We start from the raw sequence: 18,780 nt of genomic DNA, 5'->3' as shown, positions 1-18,780 counted from the left end.
TCTGGATACCTATGATGAGGATAACAGGAGGGGTATTCCTATCTTGAACCTTGAACCGATTCCTAAATGGACACAAAGCGCTATCGATATAAACGCTCTTTGTATGGAGCATAACCTGAGACCAACGAATGGTCGTTCCAAATCGGACCCCATGGGTGCCCATACATACAATAGGACGGGTCATTCATCCAGAATTGACTTTATCATGCTCAACTATAACCTCTGGCCATACCATCACGACATGGAGGTTATAGAGACCTGTGATAGCGACCACAACCCTCTTTCTTTAACCATCTCTATCCCTTGGCAAACTGGGAACCAAGACACTCTTGATCACACATGGAAAGCTTCACATGAGATTCTTCCCTCAAACTGTGGCAGGCGTTTGAAATGGGCTAGAGTCTCAGCAGATGAGGCAAGGATGACGCAAGCCGGAATCATTGTATCTGAGGCAGAACCTCGGCTAGACACTACAAATTCTACTAGTAAGATGGTTTTATCGCTATTTACAGATACTATAACGGCACTAAGCGGGCTGTTCATCATACCCAAACCCAGCTCCAGAACTGCTTCAAAAGGAGCTCCAAGGGCAAGAGAAAAGTGGTTTACATCTAAATGTCGAACTGCTAAGGGTGATCTTGTTGCTGCAGTGAAAAAAAAAGATCAAGCCAACATCAGTTCTGCAAGGAAACTTTATAGAAAAACTGTGACTGAGGCTAAGCAGGCACATGATTTCAACTTTTGGCGTGAATTAACGGAGGCGAGCACAAGGAAAGATGCCAAGGGGTTCTGGGACTTGCTAAGATCTAGAGAAAAGCCCATTGACCAACAATTGACTTGTAATATTCCAGGCGATGCTTGGTTTGCCCATTTTTCGAAACTGTATTCGGCTCCTTCAGGGCCATTTCATCCAGATCTGGTCCAATTGTCCAGCCCCACAGATTTTCTATCGAAGGATGGCTTATTCACTAGCTTAGAAGTAGAGAAGGCAATTGGGTGTATTGTTCCTAACAAAGCTGCAGGCCCCGATGGGATCCCGGGAGATCTGATAAAGAATAATCCCCTATTTTGGAGCAGATTAATTGCTGCGCTTCTTAATGAGGTTATGTTGGGGGGGTCTTTCCCTGACTCATGGAGGGGCGCTGAAGTCGTCCCCATTTTTAAGAAAGGCTGCAGGGAAGACCCAGCTAATTATCACCCCATTAGCTTGCTGGACTCGACGCAAAAGGTAGCGGGGAAAGCGGTATTGGGCAGGATTTTGCAGTGGGTGGATGAAAATCAGATTTTGTCTGATTTTCAAGCAGGGTTTAGAACGGGGACAGGCACCATCGAGCAGACATTCCGCCTTTTATTGCTTTATTGGAAAGTAGTGGTGCTAGGAGGGGGCAGTTTATATCTAGTCTTTATAGACTTAAGAACAGCCTTCGACCTGGTCCCACGTGCATTATTGTGGAAGGTCCTCGATGGGCTAGGTCTACCTCCCTACCTGCTGGCCTTGCTTATAAAATTTCATGACAGTAATTTTGCCCAAATCAGATGGGGTGCCCAGGGAGAAAAAACACCGCGTATCCCAGTAGACAGGGGCGTCCGCCAGGGGTGTGTGCTTGCCCCCACTCTGTTTTCTCTCTACGTCAACGGAGTGGTGGAGCACCTCCTTCAACATCCAGCAGATGCACCATCCCTGGCTGGAAAGAAAATCCCGACGCTCCTGTTTGCGGATGACACCCTTCTGATTTCGAAATCACATGTGGGTATACAGTCATTACTCTCCAGTTTCAAGGCCTTTTGTGACACCAGGGGATTGGCCATAAACATCGGTAAGACCAAATTTCTTGTCCTCAACCCCCCCAACAAATCTGTTAAACCCCCCGCTCTAGACTCTGTTACATTAGAAAGAGTCAAAGAATTTGACTATCTGGGCATACGTCTCAGCGATAGTATGAGTTGGAAGGCACACCACCAAAAAGTGTTTCTGACCCACAAGAGGGTTGTTGGTGCTCTGCTCCAAGAACAGCGTGCTTCCTCTACGAAACCTATTGGGGCACTTCTTGATATTTATAGGGGAAGGGTTGTGAGTGCAGCTCTGTACGGCGCAGAACTTTGGGGCACTCAGAGAGTGGACACTTTGGCCCACTTAGAAAATAAATTTCATAAAGATCTCATGAGGCTACCCCATAGCACTCCCACAATTCCCCTTTTGCTCGACGCAGGCACCCGCCCAATCTGTGAGCAAGCCAAACTACGCCCTCTTTTATTATGGTCCAGAATTTGGAATGTCCCCGAACTCCACAGCTATGCAGATGCCCTAAAAGATCTATTGGCTCTACCAGGTTGGCATAAGGTCACCTGGCTTAGGGAGGTCAAGAGGCTTCTGTACAAACTGGGCCTAGGTGCCGTGTGGGAAAATAAAACAGCACCTCCAAAACAAGTACTGAAGAAGGCCTATTGGTCATGGGTGGACAATGAGAGAGTAGGCAAAATAAATCATCCCAAATCTGTTGCCAATTTCTTGACAGTTAAAGAAAACCCCTATAGGGAACCCTATTTGGATCTGATCCATAGCTCACACGACAGAGCATTATATTTTAAATTTAGGGTCGGGGTACTACCTTTATGCCAGTTTACCTCTACTTGGAAACCACCCCTGCAAACTGTACCTTACTGCCCATTCTGTGTGCTAAAAGTTGAATCTGTTGCCCATTTGCTGTTTGAGTGTAGAGCCTATGTGGCCCCTAGACGGAGGTGGCTGAAGCCTCTTTGTAGGAGCCTGGGAACTCGCTCACATTTGGAAGCTATAAGAATACTGCTTTCAGATGCTAGACCCTTTTTTGCCATTTGTTTGGCAAAATTCCTAGGTTGGGCCTGGCGCATAAGAACTGCGAAACAACTGACGATCCAATAATGTGCTCCCTTTTATTTTGTCTATTTAATGCTTTTTTCGTGCAAACGATGAGATGCTTTTCTTTTTATAATAATGAAATGTAAGTTGCTTTATTTAGATTACTGTTAAACTGTTTTTATGCTATGATGTTCTGCTTTTATGATATGTTTTTATATCGAAATAAAGCTTATATACAACATATATATATATATATACACATCACAGGAAGTTTTTCGGCCAAACGCCGTCCGCCTGCCTTTCGTTGCCGGTGCCAGTCGTGGACCACAAAATATATCACAGTCCTCTCAAATACGAAAAGAAAGCGGCACACCAAGATTCTGCACCAGAAGGTTTATTGTGCAAAAAGAACAACATGTTTCAGCCTGTCGGCTTTCGTCATTTCGTCTTTATATATATTTATATCAACAAATGCAGGAAACCCAATTTGAGGAAGTTCGCCACACGAAGATAAATTAAGCACACTTTATTAAGCAGGCAGCCTGCCAGCAGGAACCTTCAAGGAGCAGCAAAAGTGAAATGGATTCAAGCCAGACGCGTTTCAGGAGTCACCCTTTCTTCAGTGGCTTTACACAACACTGCAGGCGCTGCGAGCGGTGCACATTTATTTCCAACACCTGTCCATATGGGAGAAGCCCTCTGCACGGCCCTCTGGGTGATGTAGTCCACCCCGAAATGATCCCAAGTGGGTGCTTCGCCGCAGTTCTCTTAATGTCAAAATTAATTCACGCACATCACCAAGATGGGTCCTGACCCGCTTTGTGGCTGCTTGCTGTGGCTGTAAACTGATTTCTCTCTGCAAAGTCCTCAGCCTTCTTCGTTCCATCGCGTTCGACACCTGATAGTGCCTTCGCAGACCCGCAAGACACGGTGGGCCATTCTTCGCGACCGGGTCACGGCCGCTGTACACACCAACAAATGCAGGAAACCCAATTTGAGGAAGTTCGTCACACGAAGATAAATTAAGCGGTCTCCAGTAGGTAGTTATAGTTAGGACCAAGTTTCCATAGGAAAAGCATTTTTTGTTTTGCTTATAACTTTAGCGTTGTTTGATGATTCTTCAGGAAATTTTCAAAACTAAATTATTTGTTCATATCAGCTCCTGTGTTGAAAGTTTGGGGGTGATTCATCAAGGGGGGTTGAGAAAAAAGGGGGGTCCCAAAACGTGTTTTCTCCATGCAAGTTCCATAGGAAACTTTAGACAAGGCTACAGGTCGAACGGAATTATCCCAAATTTGGCAGGGAGAAGGGTCTTGGTCCAGAAAGCACGCTTTTGTTTATTTGGTGTAAATCTGTTCAGTAGTTATGGAGAAATATCAAAATTTACAGATATCGATATTTGGGAATTCTACCATCTGATTAGCTGAGGCATTACGAGCAGGAGCTTGCTGCTTATTGGCTGTGAGCAGTGCGAGCGGTTGCAACTAGGAGGTGTTGGCAGCCATTTTGTGATTCCGTTGAAATGAGTAAGGGGAAAAAAGGTTCAAAAAGAGTGGAAAAGAGGAGGGTAGGAGCACTGTAACCTCTGTGGAGGAGTGAAAAGCAGAGTAGTCACTCCTACCGGTCTGAAAGTACGGTGTTGCGCAAAGTGACATGGTGCTGAGATGAGATGCTGCTACACTCGGGTATGAAACAGAGAGCCTAAACCATGAGCTCATTGCTGTAAAGTGATGTGCTCTGGTCTTTGTAGCACACATGTGGTAGTAGTGTTAGTAGGCGTTTATACCATACGGAGAGTGGGAAGAAAACTACTGACCCTTACCATGCCTTTAACTATACGGGAAGTGAAGTACTCACGCCTACCGGTGTGAAGACTTGGGGATCAAACCGAGCTGATAGCTGTAAAGTGATGGGCTCTGAGCGCTATAGCATACTGGCCGCTGTAGTATAACTTTGTAAGTAGTGTTAGTATGCTAGTAGAATGTAAGTATGTAATGTTAGAATGTAGGGCTGTCATGAGGGGAACCTTGGGGAGTTTGTACACGGTGCTGCAGAAGACAGTTGCCTTGCTGTCTGCTCCTGTTGGTGGCTGTTTAAGGTGTCTTGTTTTCCTGCAATAAATCTACTTATCGGATCCACTGCTGTCTGCCTCTTCACTACATAAATTTAGCGACGAGTGGAGAAGGTAAAAAGAAGGCAGCACTCACCAATATTCCAATTTTTCTTGCGTTGTGCCGAAGACCCGTTTTCTTTGTGAAGCTGTTTTTCCTCATCCCAGGATCGTCGGCTCATTGAACTATGTCATTCAACCTCTCGTAGGATTTATATTTTTAGATTTTGACCTTCCTCTGCTTCTTCACTACACTCTGGTCGCTGTACTACACCTGTGCAAGTAGTGTTAGTATGCATTTATACTAGTTCTGTAATCATGGTCCTAGGGAGTGCCACCTCCCAAGCGCAGCTCATACAATGTCCCGGGGTGTGCATCTACTGGACATTTATGTTTGCTATTACAGGGTGGGTGCATGGCTTCCACCCTGTGATAGCAAATCCTTGTTTGCCTTGTTGAAGCGAGAGGAGGAAAACCTTGTATCGCTTTAATGAAGCAGATCTGGATGGTAAAAATGGAGAAAAAAAATTAAGCGGGCCTTAAACGTTCATTTAAATGAGCCCCCTGGTGGGTAATGTTCCGGGGCCAATCCTAATATCATATTGCGGGGTCTCTACAGCACTGGGGACCTTGATCTCACATGTAAATTAGGCGCAGGAGGGTACAGAGACGTTTCGCAGCCTAGGGTATCGCCACATCCCCGAGTATTGTTTACTGATTGTTCGGGGGGCTTAGAGGCTAACCCAAGTCCGGTGATCGCCACCCTCTGGGGCTTTACTTAAATATTCAGGGTGGGCCTCGCTAGTCCCTGAAGCCTTGGTGGCCCTAGGCAGTGTCTTATTTGTTCTGTAATCACACAGGCAGTACTCATGGTGTTATATTTGGATACACTCATAGAACCCTTGCAGTTGTAAAATTACGCAGGCTTCATTTATGTAATAGTCTGTTGGTTTATATTTGGTAGGACAACACGAAATACCTGGGGGTCAAAATCATAAGTCAAACAGTAAGGATCACAACACCGATATTACACCAATAACACCCGTGAGGACATTTTGTGTGTTAAGGATGCCGGCCAAATCAAGGCTCAAGAGCATATGGAGAAAATGATTCCCATCAGAAGCCACACTGTACCGCCCTCTTTCTCATCATTTGGGTTCTCCTTACCCAGGAGACAAAAACGGCTGGTCAGATGTTACCGTAGCCGATAAATGTGACAAGGGGGAGGTATATTGTGCAGAAATTAAAGAGGCTCCTGAATAAAGCAGTGTATAGTGAAAATAGTGAGAAGTGAAAGGTAATCGTAAAATTAGGTGAATTGGGTAGAGAAACAGAATTTATTAGTATCTCCCAATCCCTAAGGTTAAAAAGCAAGTGTAAGTGCGGGTTTGAAATAATAACCGTACTTAATAGTGGTCAACATGTTTCTGCATGTAAGTGGAACAAAGTTTCCAATGCATTCGTCAGGACCTATTGGTGGTAAACACTACTGCTTATAATAAATAATGAAAAACATATATATCACCTGAAAGTCCCAGGTGTGTACTCAACCATGTACTGTTATTGCGTTGCATCACACGGTATTGGATCCAAACAGAAAGACAAAGACACAAAAACAGAAAAAAACATGAATAAATCATATTCTCAGGGTTTTTTTGCAATACAAACCCCGTATGATGGAGACCCATTCACAACTATTCGGACATCACGTTCCAAATTACACTCACCCATAGATGTTGGTTGAGAGGCTTCACCCCACCTGGCTGCAGCTCAGGTTGAAGGAGCACCGCTCTAAAAGTAATGTTATTTTGCTTTTAGAGTTGATTAAACAACAAAGTGAAAGAATTTAAAAGGTTTAGGCAGAGGTCAAATGTGGCTGTTGTCACTCCATCGCTATTTTCCGTGGGCGCCCCACCACCACAATCACCCAGCAATCGTATCAGAGTGGAATATTCCACCGAAGTACCCATCAAATGACAGATTGCAAATGTGATAACAGTGCGGGGAGCGAGTATGCTCTCAAGGTTAGGCACTGTTGTTTTAATTTTTGCGCTGTTGTTTTAATTTTTGCGCGTGTAGGTTCTGCTCTTTCAAGCGCGTTTTGTACATCTAGCTGGACATGCGTTTTGGAATGCAAAGCGCGCTGACAGGTCAAAGCAGGACGCCCGCCGCCCGCGATGCACAGAGCGAAGCCATTACCGCTCCCTAGCATACGCGGGTTTGTAAACACTAGATGGATGCGTTCTAGCAGGCGAAGCGGCCGCCTACCTTTCCGTCGGTGTCTCCGGGCAGTCGTCTGTACTGTCTGGGGGGGCACCGGCGAGCAGCGAGAACAGATGTTTGTATCCTTGGATTCTGCTGAGCAGCATCACGTGATGAGGGAACAGTCACGTGATGCAGGGCATGATAGAACATGTAGTTCCCACTGTGCTTTCACAAATATTATGATAAATACATATATAAATGTCCAGATAATTACCGGGACATGATGTGTATTATAGTATTATTCAGAAAAATCACCAAGGCCTCCAATACAAGAAGATATTTGGAAGTGATTATAAATAAAATTTATTTGTTAAGCAAGGGGAACTGTAGAGAGGTCTGGATAGAACTGAAGTCTATCTAATAGTGTAAAGTTCATTAGAAGTGATACTGTTGGTCATTATAAGGATTAGAGAGAACTCCAGGGAATTGGCTCGTTCAAACCCTCCTTGTCGCAGTTCAATCGATAGACCCATTTTTGTTCTATTTTGAAGAGGAAGCGACTGATGTCAGTACAAGACTCCGGAATATGAGGTTGTTCCAGGACCGTCCAACAAAAGTCATCCGGGCCATACGATTACCTTTCACTTCTCACTATTATCACTATACACTGCTTTATTCAGGAGCCTCTTTAATTTCTGCACAATATACCTCCCCCTTGTCACATTTATCGGCTACGGTAACATCTGACCAGCCGTTTTTGTCTCCTGGGTAAGGAGAACCCAAATGATGAGAAAGAGGGCGGTACAGTGTGGCTTCTGATGGGAATCATTTTCTCCATATGCTCTTGAGCCTTGATTTGGCCGGCATCCTTAACACACAAAATGTCCTCACGGGTGTTATTGGTGTAATATCGGTGTTGTGATCCTTACTGTTTGACTTATGATTTTGACCCCCAGGTATTTCGTGTTGTGATAGTAATGTTTGGGGCCTGTACCTGGTTGGTCGCTAAACCCGCCCTGAGACCCTCCACCAAGTATTTGTTGTGTATGTTATATTTGGTAGGTGCAACGCAAAATTACAAATGTTATCCCTCATAACCTCCTAGAAACAGCCGATTTTCACAATAAACTACAGACAAGTGTTGTCAGAAAATGAAGACCCATATACTCACTTATTTATTGGTAAAAAAAAATAACCTTCATTAAAACAAAACAAATGAATGGAAATGCAACTTTATTCAAACAAACAACAGTATAACATGAAATTAGTGGGTCGGACTCCTCTGGAAGCAGTGTACAAAACCTGCAAGACAAAAAAGAAACATAAGTATGTGTGCCATATCCAAGAGAAAAAGAATGGTAGTCAGAATGAGAGGAAGATAGTGAGAATGGGACGGAGAGGGAGTGCGTCGAAGGGAGAAGGGGACGGAGAGTCAAAAGAACAGAGGGATGAGGAGACAGAGTGTCGGCCTACTACACCCATCCCTTACTGTTTACCTCCCCTCACCGAGTGTTTAGGACGCTGGGGTCCACGAGAACGAGTGCGGTCCAGCTAGTCCTTAAAATGAAACAGATATGAATGAGGCCAGAGATTACATTATCATCTACGGCAACATCGTTTTCCTGCACCTGTGAACCCAGGATGCTGCACCCCAGCCCCTTCTCCCGCACTGTGCTCAATTGTAGCTCCTGCGCACCGAGACTTCACTGCTCACCTGCCACCACCAGTGTGTCCAACGACGTGCTGGTGCAAGCTTTGACTCTGGGGTGCCTCTCTCAGGGTGGCACAGCAGGTCTCCGGTTAGAGACGGTGTCTTAATACCATGATGGAAGGCGTCACAATGCCCAGGGCATTGTCACGGGGTGAGCACCCACTCCGCCCATTTTGGTGCAAGCAACTCAGTGTCTGAAAAGGGAGAAATAATATAATGCTGGAAACGTCTTGAGGTAAATTAAGGTTTATTTCAAGCTTAATAAAGAACACCAATTGAGTGCATCATTCCTTCTTGAAATACGATGTACCAACTGTTAGTGGTAATCGTGGTTCAATGAGGAGTTGGAGTGCACGAGAATACACAAGGTTAAATAATAAAATGTTATGCCAACGTTTACATACAAAGGAACAAAGCGCATGCTAGAAGCATAATGTGCGTGTGTAATGCAGTGGCGCAAGCCTATGTGCATGTACACTTAATAATTAGCTCACTACAGTGTTCCAGAAGCCAATACCACATGTCTGTAGGGCAGCGGTGCCCACTGGCTCAGGCCTACAGTCCAGTCCAGCAGGTCCTTAAAATGAGACAGAGATGTGACTGAATGAGGTCAGAGATCACATCGTTATGCACGGCAACATCGCTTGTTCGCACCTGCACAACCAGGCTGATGCACCCCACCCCTCCCGCAGCACCACGCTTAATTGCAGCCCCAGTGTACCCAGGCCCCACTGCTCACCTGCTGTCATTATTCTGTGTCCAAACACAACAGGCAGCAGTGTTCACAATTCATATGCAGTGTTGATTGCCAGGATGGTGTACACCTCATGGATCCCTTTCGAAACACGACGGCCAGTATGGTTCACAATTCATATCCAGTGTTGTTTGCCAGGATGGTGTACACCTCATGGATCCCTTTTTTTTTATTGCGCATTGTGATATGCTAGGTGGATGTGGCCAAATCACCTGAGGCAGTGTGGAAGAACTGGGACACATGCCATTGTCAATATCCTATTTATATGTCTGCAAAGTGGGCTGGGCTTGCGTACCCCAGGCCAGCGTAGGGTTGTGAATAATTATTCCAGGGATCTGGGCTTTGTTCACTTCCTGCCTGGCCAGGAAGTGTACTTATGTGTTTTTCTGTTGCAGTTTTGTTGTCGCAGAATGCACAATTTACATTAATGTAGCATGTACCAGGAGGGCGGCAACTATCGCTAATGAGAGGCTGCTCGAAAACATTGAATGGACAACATCACATGTCATTGTCAAGCTTGTGGATATGCGCAGTAATGCATGTCAATGGTGTGCTGTAATATTGAAAGTAATGCTATCACAAAGCTCACACATGTGAATGTGCTCGGATGGAGGGAGGATCAGCAGTGAGGCTACATCATATATAGTGATAACTCTCATTACAGTTAAGCAATGCATGTCAAACGTGAATCTGAAAGTCTCAGATATGACACACTACTATACTGGTAAAGCCTGACAACAGAGCATACTGCAATACAAATCTACACATTACTCTTTACTGTTTGTCACATGTGATCCAGGATGTGCACTCTGCCCATGGCTGATGATACTCCTTCGAGCCACAATACCCAGGCCGAAAGGTAGCACAATAATACGCACACACACACACACCAGTGACATTGTGTAACACTCATTTGTTTTTTGATGTAACGTTTCAGATGCATTGCCATCACACATGGAAGGCTAATGTACAGACCATGAATATTAAATGCATCAGATTAACACGTGGATAATTTCATCAGTGATGCAATCAGTGATGTCATCAATGATGTCACTGACCATGTTATGAGTGATGTAATATGTGACATCATCAGCAGTGCATTGCGGACGTGCGAGTTATAGTTAGCTCAACTAACTATAACAGGCAAATTTCTCTGGATTTATATGAGTCAAATGTCCAACTAACTATAACATCACTGAAACCTGTTTGTTTTGTGAATTTCGAAGGTTTTTTAAATGCTAATTCCTAACTATAACGTCTGTAAAACCTTTGTTTTTTTTCAGTGAATATATATGTGTTTATATATATATATATATATATATATATATATATATATATATATATATATGTGTTGTTGACTGCAGTGTCGTTATTTTGGTGCAGGAAAAAAGGCACCGGTTTTGTGTGTATATATATATATATATATATATATATTTATTTTTTTTCGCTCCAGAACCCCCCTCTCCCGGCCGGGAAGGAAGGAAACGCCACTCGCGGGGTGGTTTTTCCAAAGATTCAATTTATTTCAATACTTCGCACAGACGCGTTTGGGGAAACCCCTTTGTCAATGTGTTCACCACGGTGAAACACGGAAGCTTACTTTAAAGGGACCCAGCACGTGACTCGATGAGGGGAATGGAGGTAGGACCGCTCACCAGCATTACCCCAGTGAGCGCCATCTTACAGAGTGCAAAAACGTCATACATTTGAAATTTTAAATACATACAACTTGAAATATCATTACTTTAAAAACCATGCATGACATTAAATTGGTAAACATAGATGTTGCAGAAAGGGGCCACAATTCATATAGACCTTCACTCAGCTGATATTGCACAACCTGTGTAAAGATAATAAATCTTGCCGTGGATCGGCATGGGCGGCTCCAACAAGAACCGCCAAGTGTGCCTCCTAATTAAGCCGTCAACATATATATATGCCTGAAGGAGTTTCTCAATAGATCTTGTTGAGAGAACACAAAAGACTCGCACTCCAGGGTCTGTGTGTGAAAGATGTTTTATTGGCGACGCGTTTCGACCAGGCAGTCTTTCTCGTTAGCCAGCCACATAAACAAACAATCGCCATTTTGAAGTGCACATAGAAAGGTGAACATAGAAAAAGGACCACTGCCCAAGAGAAACTACAAATGAGCTAGAGAAAAGACTCCATTGTTTCACTGCTCTGTAAATACATGTAGTTAAAAAATAAACAAAACTCCATTTATGCAAGCCCATAATTGCATATTGGTATTCATTAAGATGAATATTAAAGCATGATTCTTAAAACATAAATTAGAATCAATAAAGAACATTCTAAGTATTAAGTTTTCATAACACAGTAAACAAAATGAAACATCAGTATATGCCAAGTGGCCTAAGGTTTCTACTCTTGGAAACGATTACATGGATTCAAATTGTCAATTAGGATATAGCTACATAAGAAAATTGTAAGGGCCCAGTGGCCGACCATAAACTCTGTCAAAATTACATATCAGGTGAATTAGGTAATATCACATTGTGATCAGGTTCAAAAGGTCAATAAAACAAACTGTTCTGGTAAGACTTGTAATCCATTACATTGGTGCTTTGTCCTTAGATGGTGGAGGTGGTGAAAATAAATAATGCTAATAAATATATATAGCTAAATAAACCTGCTGTACTTAAATAACTGTTTCAGTGCCGTTATTTGTGCAAAAAAGTGACCCCTATACTAACTATTTACAGTCTCCTCGGACCTGTACCGCAGAGTACAGTTGTGGGTGTGATTGTGTTGTCAAAAAGGTGGAGTGTTGGTTGTGAGCAAAAAAGGAAATAACCAAAAGTAGAATGGGGTGGGTGTGTCATGGAGTGTGTACTCTCACACGTGTGGGACCAGATGGGTTGTCCCATGGTAGAGGTGTCTTAAGCTATACTGTGAAATTCCTAAATCCAAGAACTGTCTCAGGAGGGAGCCCTCTCCAGTGTTACAGCATGGTATAGGAGGTTGCGATCACATCAGCAGAGAGGGGGGGCGGAAGCAGGGTGGGGGGGGCAGTTGGAATAGAGGGTACAAGGGCTGTGCAGAGGGGTACCAAGGCCGCATATGGGGTACTCATCCAATGTGCACATGTAATTCCTCATCCTCATTCATGCCAAAGGGGTTTCTTGAATCCAGACGGATGATGTACTGTGATTCCAGGACTCGTAGCTGTTTAAGTCTGTTACCCCCTCTGGGATTTGCAGGTACTCTGTCAATGCCAAAAAACGAAAAACAGTTAACATCATTGTTATGGAATCGCATCCAATGGCGTGCTGTGGCATAGCTCATGTTGTTGTTCTTAATAGCCCTCATATGTTCCAATATGCGTTTTTTTAATTGGGAAGATGGTGCTCCCAATATAGAATTTCCCACATGGACATACAATCACATATACACAGAAATCCGTGTTACAATTCATGAATTTACCAATTTGTTCACTTTTGCCAGTAGGAAGGGGATATGACTTGACATTTCTGCTAGTGCCACACGCCTTGCACTTCCCACACTTAAAAAGCCTTTCTGTTCCTTAAGCCAAGTCAGTTTCTTTGGGGCCCCAAAGTAACTTCTCACCAACATGTCCTTGAGTGAACGTGCCTTCCTGTAAGTGATCTGAGGCTGTTTGTTAACTGTGTTCCCTATAATAGGATCACTCTTGACGATATGCCAATGTTTTTTAAGTATCTCACGTACTTTACCCGCTTCTACATTGAAAGTGGTTATCAACCTGACATTGTTGGACTTGGGGTTCTCATTTGTTTTACCTGTCCCCTTAGTCAAGAGTGTCGCTCTATTCCTGGCCTTTGCTTTCTCCTTGGCTGCCAGCAGTACCTGGTCGGAGTAGCCCCTGGCCTTAAATCTCTTGGTCATTGAAGCCTGTTCTTTCTCAAATGTTATGTTATATATGTGTGTGGAGGCACTACATGTGTCCCCAGGGCCCCATTCCAGTGTCCTGCTTGGGGCCCCGAAAGTCCCTTTCTGACAGCCTTTCTATGGCAGTGGGACCACCATAAAAAGTCAGTCGGAGAGGGACATCGTAATCCCTATGGTGGTGCCTGTGCAGGCACTGCCTCTATTGTAGGGTTTGCTGTCCGACCACCACCCCGACAGGATCATAGATCCTGTTGGAGGCGGCAACCCATACCCCACATTCAAGGGTCCGAGCGCCTGTATCATAATGCGGTGTTTGGCCCAAAGAGATGTCTGTCGGTGGGACCGCCACTGACAGCCTGTCAGTAGCGGTCCCAATGGCATCATGACGATGGCCCTAGTTTTGTTTAATTTATATAGAAAAAACAAGTATAATTGTTAATAAATTGTATTACCTTTTTAAAATGTTGTAATGCACATAATTTACAAAAAACTTTCAACATATTCTTAAAAATATTTAACTTAAAACGTATAACTTTCAATCAAATTTACTTACAAAAACTAATAAAAATGTTAGCTAAGTTGGGTTTTATAGTGAATATTAAGCAATTAGTATATTTAACTAATTTTAATATTTAAGACACATTCAAGTTAAGGATTTAATGTGCTGCAGTATTTCATTTTATTACATTCAGGTTAACATTAACTATTTCACCCATCTTTAAATTTATATTATACATTAGAATAGATTTCCTTTTTTAATCAATAAATTGTATTGTATTACATCTTATTAAAATTCCCTATAATTTTCTATAGGGAGAGTTCCACCCTTGTGGTATAGATCTACACCAATAGGTAAAAAAGGTACTAGTAGCTGAGTACGTTTACACTCATAAATTCTGTCCTAGAAGGTTCCACATTGACAATTAAGGGAGTGGAGACACTTAGATGTATCTCTCCACGCAGAAATGGTGAATGGCAGAAAGTGGAGAATTACACAAAGGCATAGTAATATAGTTGCACATGAGTAAATCTGCACACGTTTATTTACCTTTGTGAATAAGGCCTGGTAAGGAGAGAAATAACAATCCAGGAGTGTTTAATTAAAAAAGGAGTAGAGTTCGGTTTGCAAAGTGCATTTGTTTGGATGTGTCTAGAATGATAGTTTTAAGAGGAAACCATGGAAATATTCAGAAAGGCTTCAAGCTCGTTTATAATGAAAATACAACAGATTTGCCACCACTCATTTAAAATGTTTGTTTAAAATTACAGTTCCCTGAATGATATGGAACTTTTGAGATCACTGAAAAAAGATAGGTCTGAGTCCACACCAGTCACTTCTCACAGTTGAAATGCTACAATGGATTTGCCGACAAGATTTTTAACAAGGTTCTTTTTCATTTTAGTCTGTGGAAACAATCACTTGACAAATAGTACAGCAGTGTTGCCACTGAAATTCTTGAAGACTTTTCTGGGACAGTGCTCCATTGGGACCGTTTGTATTCAAGGTTTGGCCAACCTTGACACAACAATTGAGCTGCACCATTAATTTATTTGAAAAGTTTCACTTGCCTCTAAAAACAAAATACCCCAAAAAACCTAAGAACATGTCCCAGTGACTCAATTTATCATATTTATTTGTTTACATTATTTGATGGATTGTGGAGCTGGCTCAAGAAAGAAGCAGATTCGTTTATAAGGAAACAGTTTCAATGTAGCAGGAGCACCTCAAGCATAATATGCTATACATACAAACAGTGGTGTGAGTGAGTGTGTGCACAGTCATTGCATCTGGATAAGCCATGATTATGTTGCAATTTTTTTTAACATATTTACAGTTTGAGGAAGAAAAGTTCCCCTTCCTGCACAAAACCAATCCTGCTGACAACACAGGCACCCTTGCACCATGGGGCAAGAGTGCCTGCATAGGTGCTAGACTGCCGAAACTGTGCCAGTACATGGGTAAAGGACAGGAATGCACCATACTGGATAAACACAATGCATTCCTCCCCTTTAACCCCTTGGACGCTCATGACGAGCTGAGCTCGTCATTAACCACAGCGCTTCGGTGCTCATGTCGAGCTCAGCTCGTCATGGCCCGTGGAACGCTCAGGTGCAGGGAAAATTCCCCTGCTGTGCTGAGCGTTCCACGGGAGGCAATACACCACGAGCTGAGCTCTTCATGAGCACAGGAGTGCCGTAGCTCAGCTCGTCATGAGCATGGGGGCGCTGTGCGCGCCCCCCTCCCCCCAGCACAGCGGGGGAATAACCCCCGCAGCGAAGGGGTTAACTTTAACGTAGAGCAGCACAGCAAGATGACTTCCTCTGCTTCTCTTCGCCAAATCCTCTAATGTGTAGCCCTTGTTCACACCTGTTCTCGCACTTACAGGGAGCACAAGTAGCAGACAAGGTCTGTGAGCCAGGTTAACAAAAATAAATGAGCTTCCTACAGTCCATGCAGTAACTCTCAGTGTTAGCACATGCACCGGAAAAGGAGATAAATGAATCACTGAGTGCGTATTTAAAACACCGCTCTATGATTCTGTGATGGAGCATTCATTCAGTGGGGCCCCGAATTGCTGAACCCACTTCCAGAGATGGAGGTGCAGGTTGTGCCTGTAGAGACTATGAGTGCATCTCCTGCAAGTCAATCAGTGCCTGTGCAGACACTCAATATTTTAACTTTGGATAGGGGCCTAAGTCACCCTTCCAAGATGGTAAATCATTCTTGTGCTTACTCTTTAATGAAACACACCCTACGGGTACTCTCACCTGATGCCTCTTCCTTAATTACGTACAATGTTTCTCTAATTTGCATGCAGTCAAACCCCCATCCAAAAGATGTGCTTTTGTAATATATATTACAGGAATGGACACAATGTTGCCTGAAGCCTTTTTATAATGCTAAGGCTCTCAACTTAGGTGTAAGCAACTGCTGTGCTCCCGGGGCTCCTTAATAACACAGCCATTGTTCTCCAGAACCCATGGTTGTTAGCTCAGGGATTTCTATACTTTGTGGAAATAAATCATCATATATAATTTGTGAACTGTGTTTAATTTGAGCTGGTGAATGTAGATGGCCCCACCAGCACTCATTTTTATGACGAGAACTTATTTATCGTTGTCGGACTTTGAACCAGAACAAAATAGAGAAAGGCATAAAAGATGGACAAGAATTGTGGAGAAAAGTCTGTAGTGGACTTCTGAGGAACACTTTGGGTCCAACAATGATTCTTTCACAAATAAAGCACTAGTTCTGAGGTACACTGCTACTTAAGTACTTCTATGTGTATCATGCCTAGACCTGCCAACTTGTGAATTGTTTTCACCATGTGAGGAGGGGGTGTGGCCATGAAGGGGGTGGGGCTTAGTGCCGAGCACAGCCGGAAACACTTCAAAATCCACAGCCCCACTCCCACGGCAAACCTCCCCTACAAAAAAACGAAATTAAAGCTTTTGAGGCTGCCACCGATGTCCTGAGGAGGGTTTTACACCTCGTATTGGACATCTGTTGAACTGACCTCCAAACAATTAGCTGGAAACCTGCTCTGTAGGGGTTTCTAGGTGATTGTTTGCCCACCATGTGATATCAGCTCCTTGCTGGGTGCCCATGCGAAAGTAGCCAATATCGTGTGGCACACGGTGGCACCGTGTGAGGTGGCAGGCATGCATGCCATTGACTTTGATGTCGCTTTGTGAATTTCTCGTTATTTATATTAGGGCCCAGCTTACTGGTGGCCCATATAATTTCATACTATCAGCACCTTTAGGATCTGGTCTGTTTAGTGATACACATAAATGGACTAACGTCAGGCTATGTTAAACTGAAAATACCTATTTGACCTTCACCTGTATGCTCGTCGAGTTTAACATCCGACTGTGTGAATTACATTTCCAACTATTTAAAAGGTGAAGAACCCGCTGAGCTGCGTCACGAGGGAAATAATCCCATCGCCTACGGAATTACATTTTCCAAACTGTGCATTAGGAGGCAATAGGGATGCCAGCTAAGAGAACAGATTCCACTTGGTGTGTTTTACAGCCAGAAATAGTTTACTTCATAGAAAGCACTGTGGGATTTGTTTTTGGGCTGTAATTGAAAAAAACATATCATGCTCTAAGAGCTGCTGGCCACTCGCTCACCTGGGAAATTAATTTATTGTCGTTAAAGCTGTAGTTATCTTGACAGCCTTGAACATGCTGTATCCACGACGCTGGAGTAGCTCTCTGTACATCTGGGGGATTGTAACCTTTCTGGATACCTCGCTGCAGCCAGTGCTAACGTGGAGCGGGTGTCTCTGATGCCCGTGCCCTCAAATAGATTTGTTTTGATAGTGTGAATTTACGGGAAGACAGGAAAAATTGCCAGCCATCGCTAAAGAAAATCATTTTATAAGGGACGCCATCTCGAGTCGTTGACGTTGTTGGTGTATTTTCAGTGAATGGCAGGCTTGTCCTTTATCTGACTTTGTATGAAAGGAAGCTATAAGGAGATTAATAGGAAATTAGATTGGGCCAAATTTACCATGATTTCGCACAACACAGGAAGACACCTTGCTGCACTGCTTGAAAGGGGGATAGTCCCATATTTGCCATATTTAACATTATATGATGCATTCCTGTCCTCTCCTTGCGCAGACGCACTTGTGGCTGCCTTGCGCCAATGCAGGCACCTTTGTGCTATGGTGCAAGGGTGCCTGCGTTACAGACAGGATGGTTTTTGTGCAAGAAGGGACATCTTCCTGCAAAAAAAACCCAATCATCTGTGGCTTTTTTCTCTATGTATGTGTGCAGCCCAATGCAGCACACGAAGAAAGAGGAGCTAATTAGGAGAACCTAACTCCATTAGTGCTAAGGCAATTCCCCCTGGGTGCTGTTACTCCAGATTTCCCATTGTTCATGACGAGCTCAGCTCGTCATGAGCACAGGAGCAGTGCACTGCATGATGAGCTGAGCTCGTCATGAGCATGGAAGGGGTTGAGATATTTCTCCTTGTTATGCTTCACCTGGGAAGTCCTATCTTCTTCAGTAGACCACTTACCGTAGATTTGGGAATGTACTAAATTCCATGGGTGACTGTGCCCCCATGGATTACCTCCATGGGGCAGAGTAATGCAAGGCATGTGACTTGCACTGCCTTGCATTACTCCAGAATTGCCAAACCGCACAGGGCCACACAAGGTGGCCTTGCGTGGCTTGGTAAATATTCAAGGGTTTGCATTGCCCTTGCACTACCTTGTGTGGCGCAAGTGCTACACACAACTTTGATAAGTATG

Source organism: Lissotriton helveticus, chromosome 2_1 (genome assembly GCF_964261635.1).
Source record: "Lissotriton helveticus chromosome 2_1, aLisHel1.1, whole genome shotgun sequence".
Taxonomy (NCBI): Eukaryota; Metazoa; Chordata; class Amphibia; order Caudata; family Salamandridae; genus Lissotriton; species Lissotriton helveticus.
Note: the sequence above shows the minus strand (reverse complement) of the source record.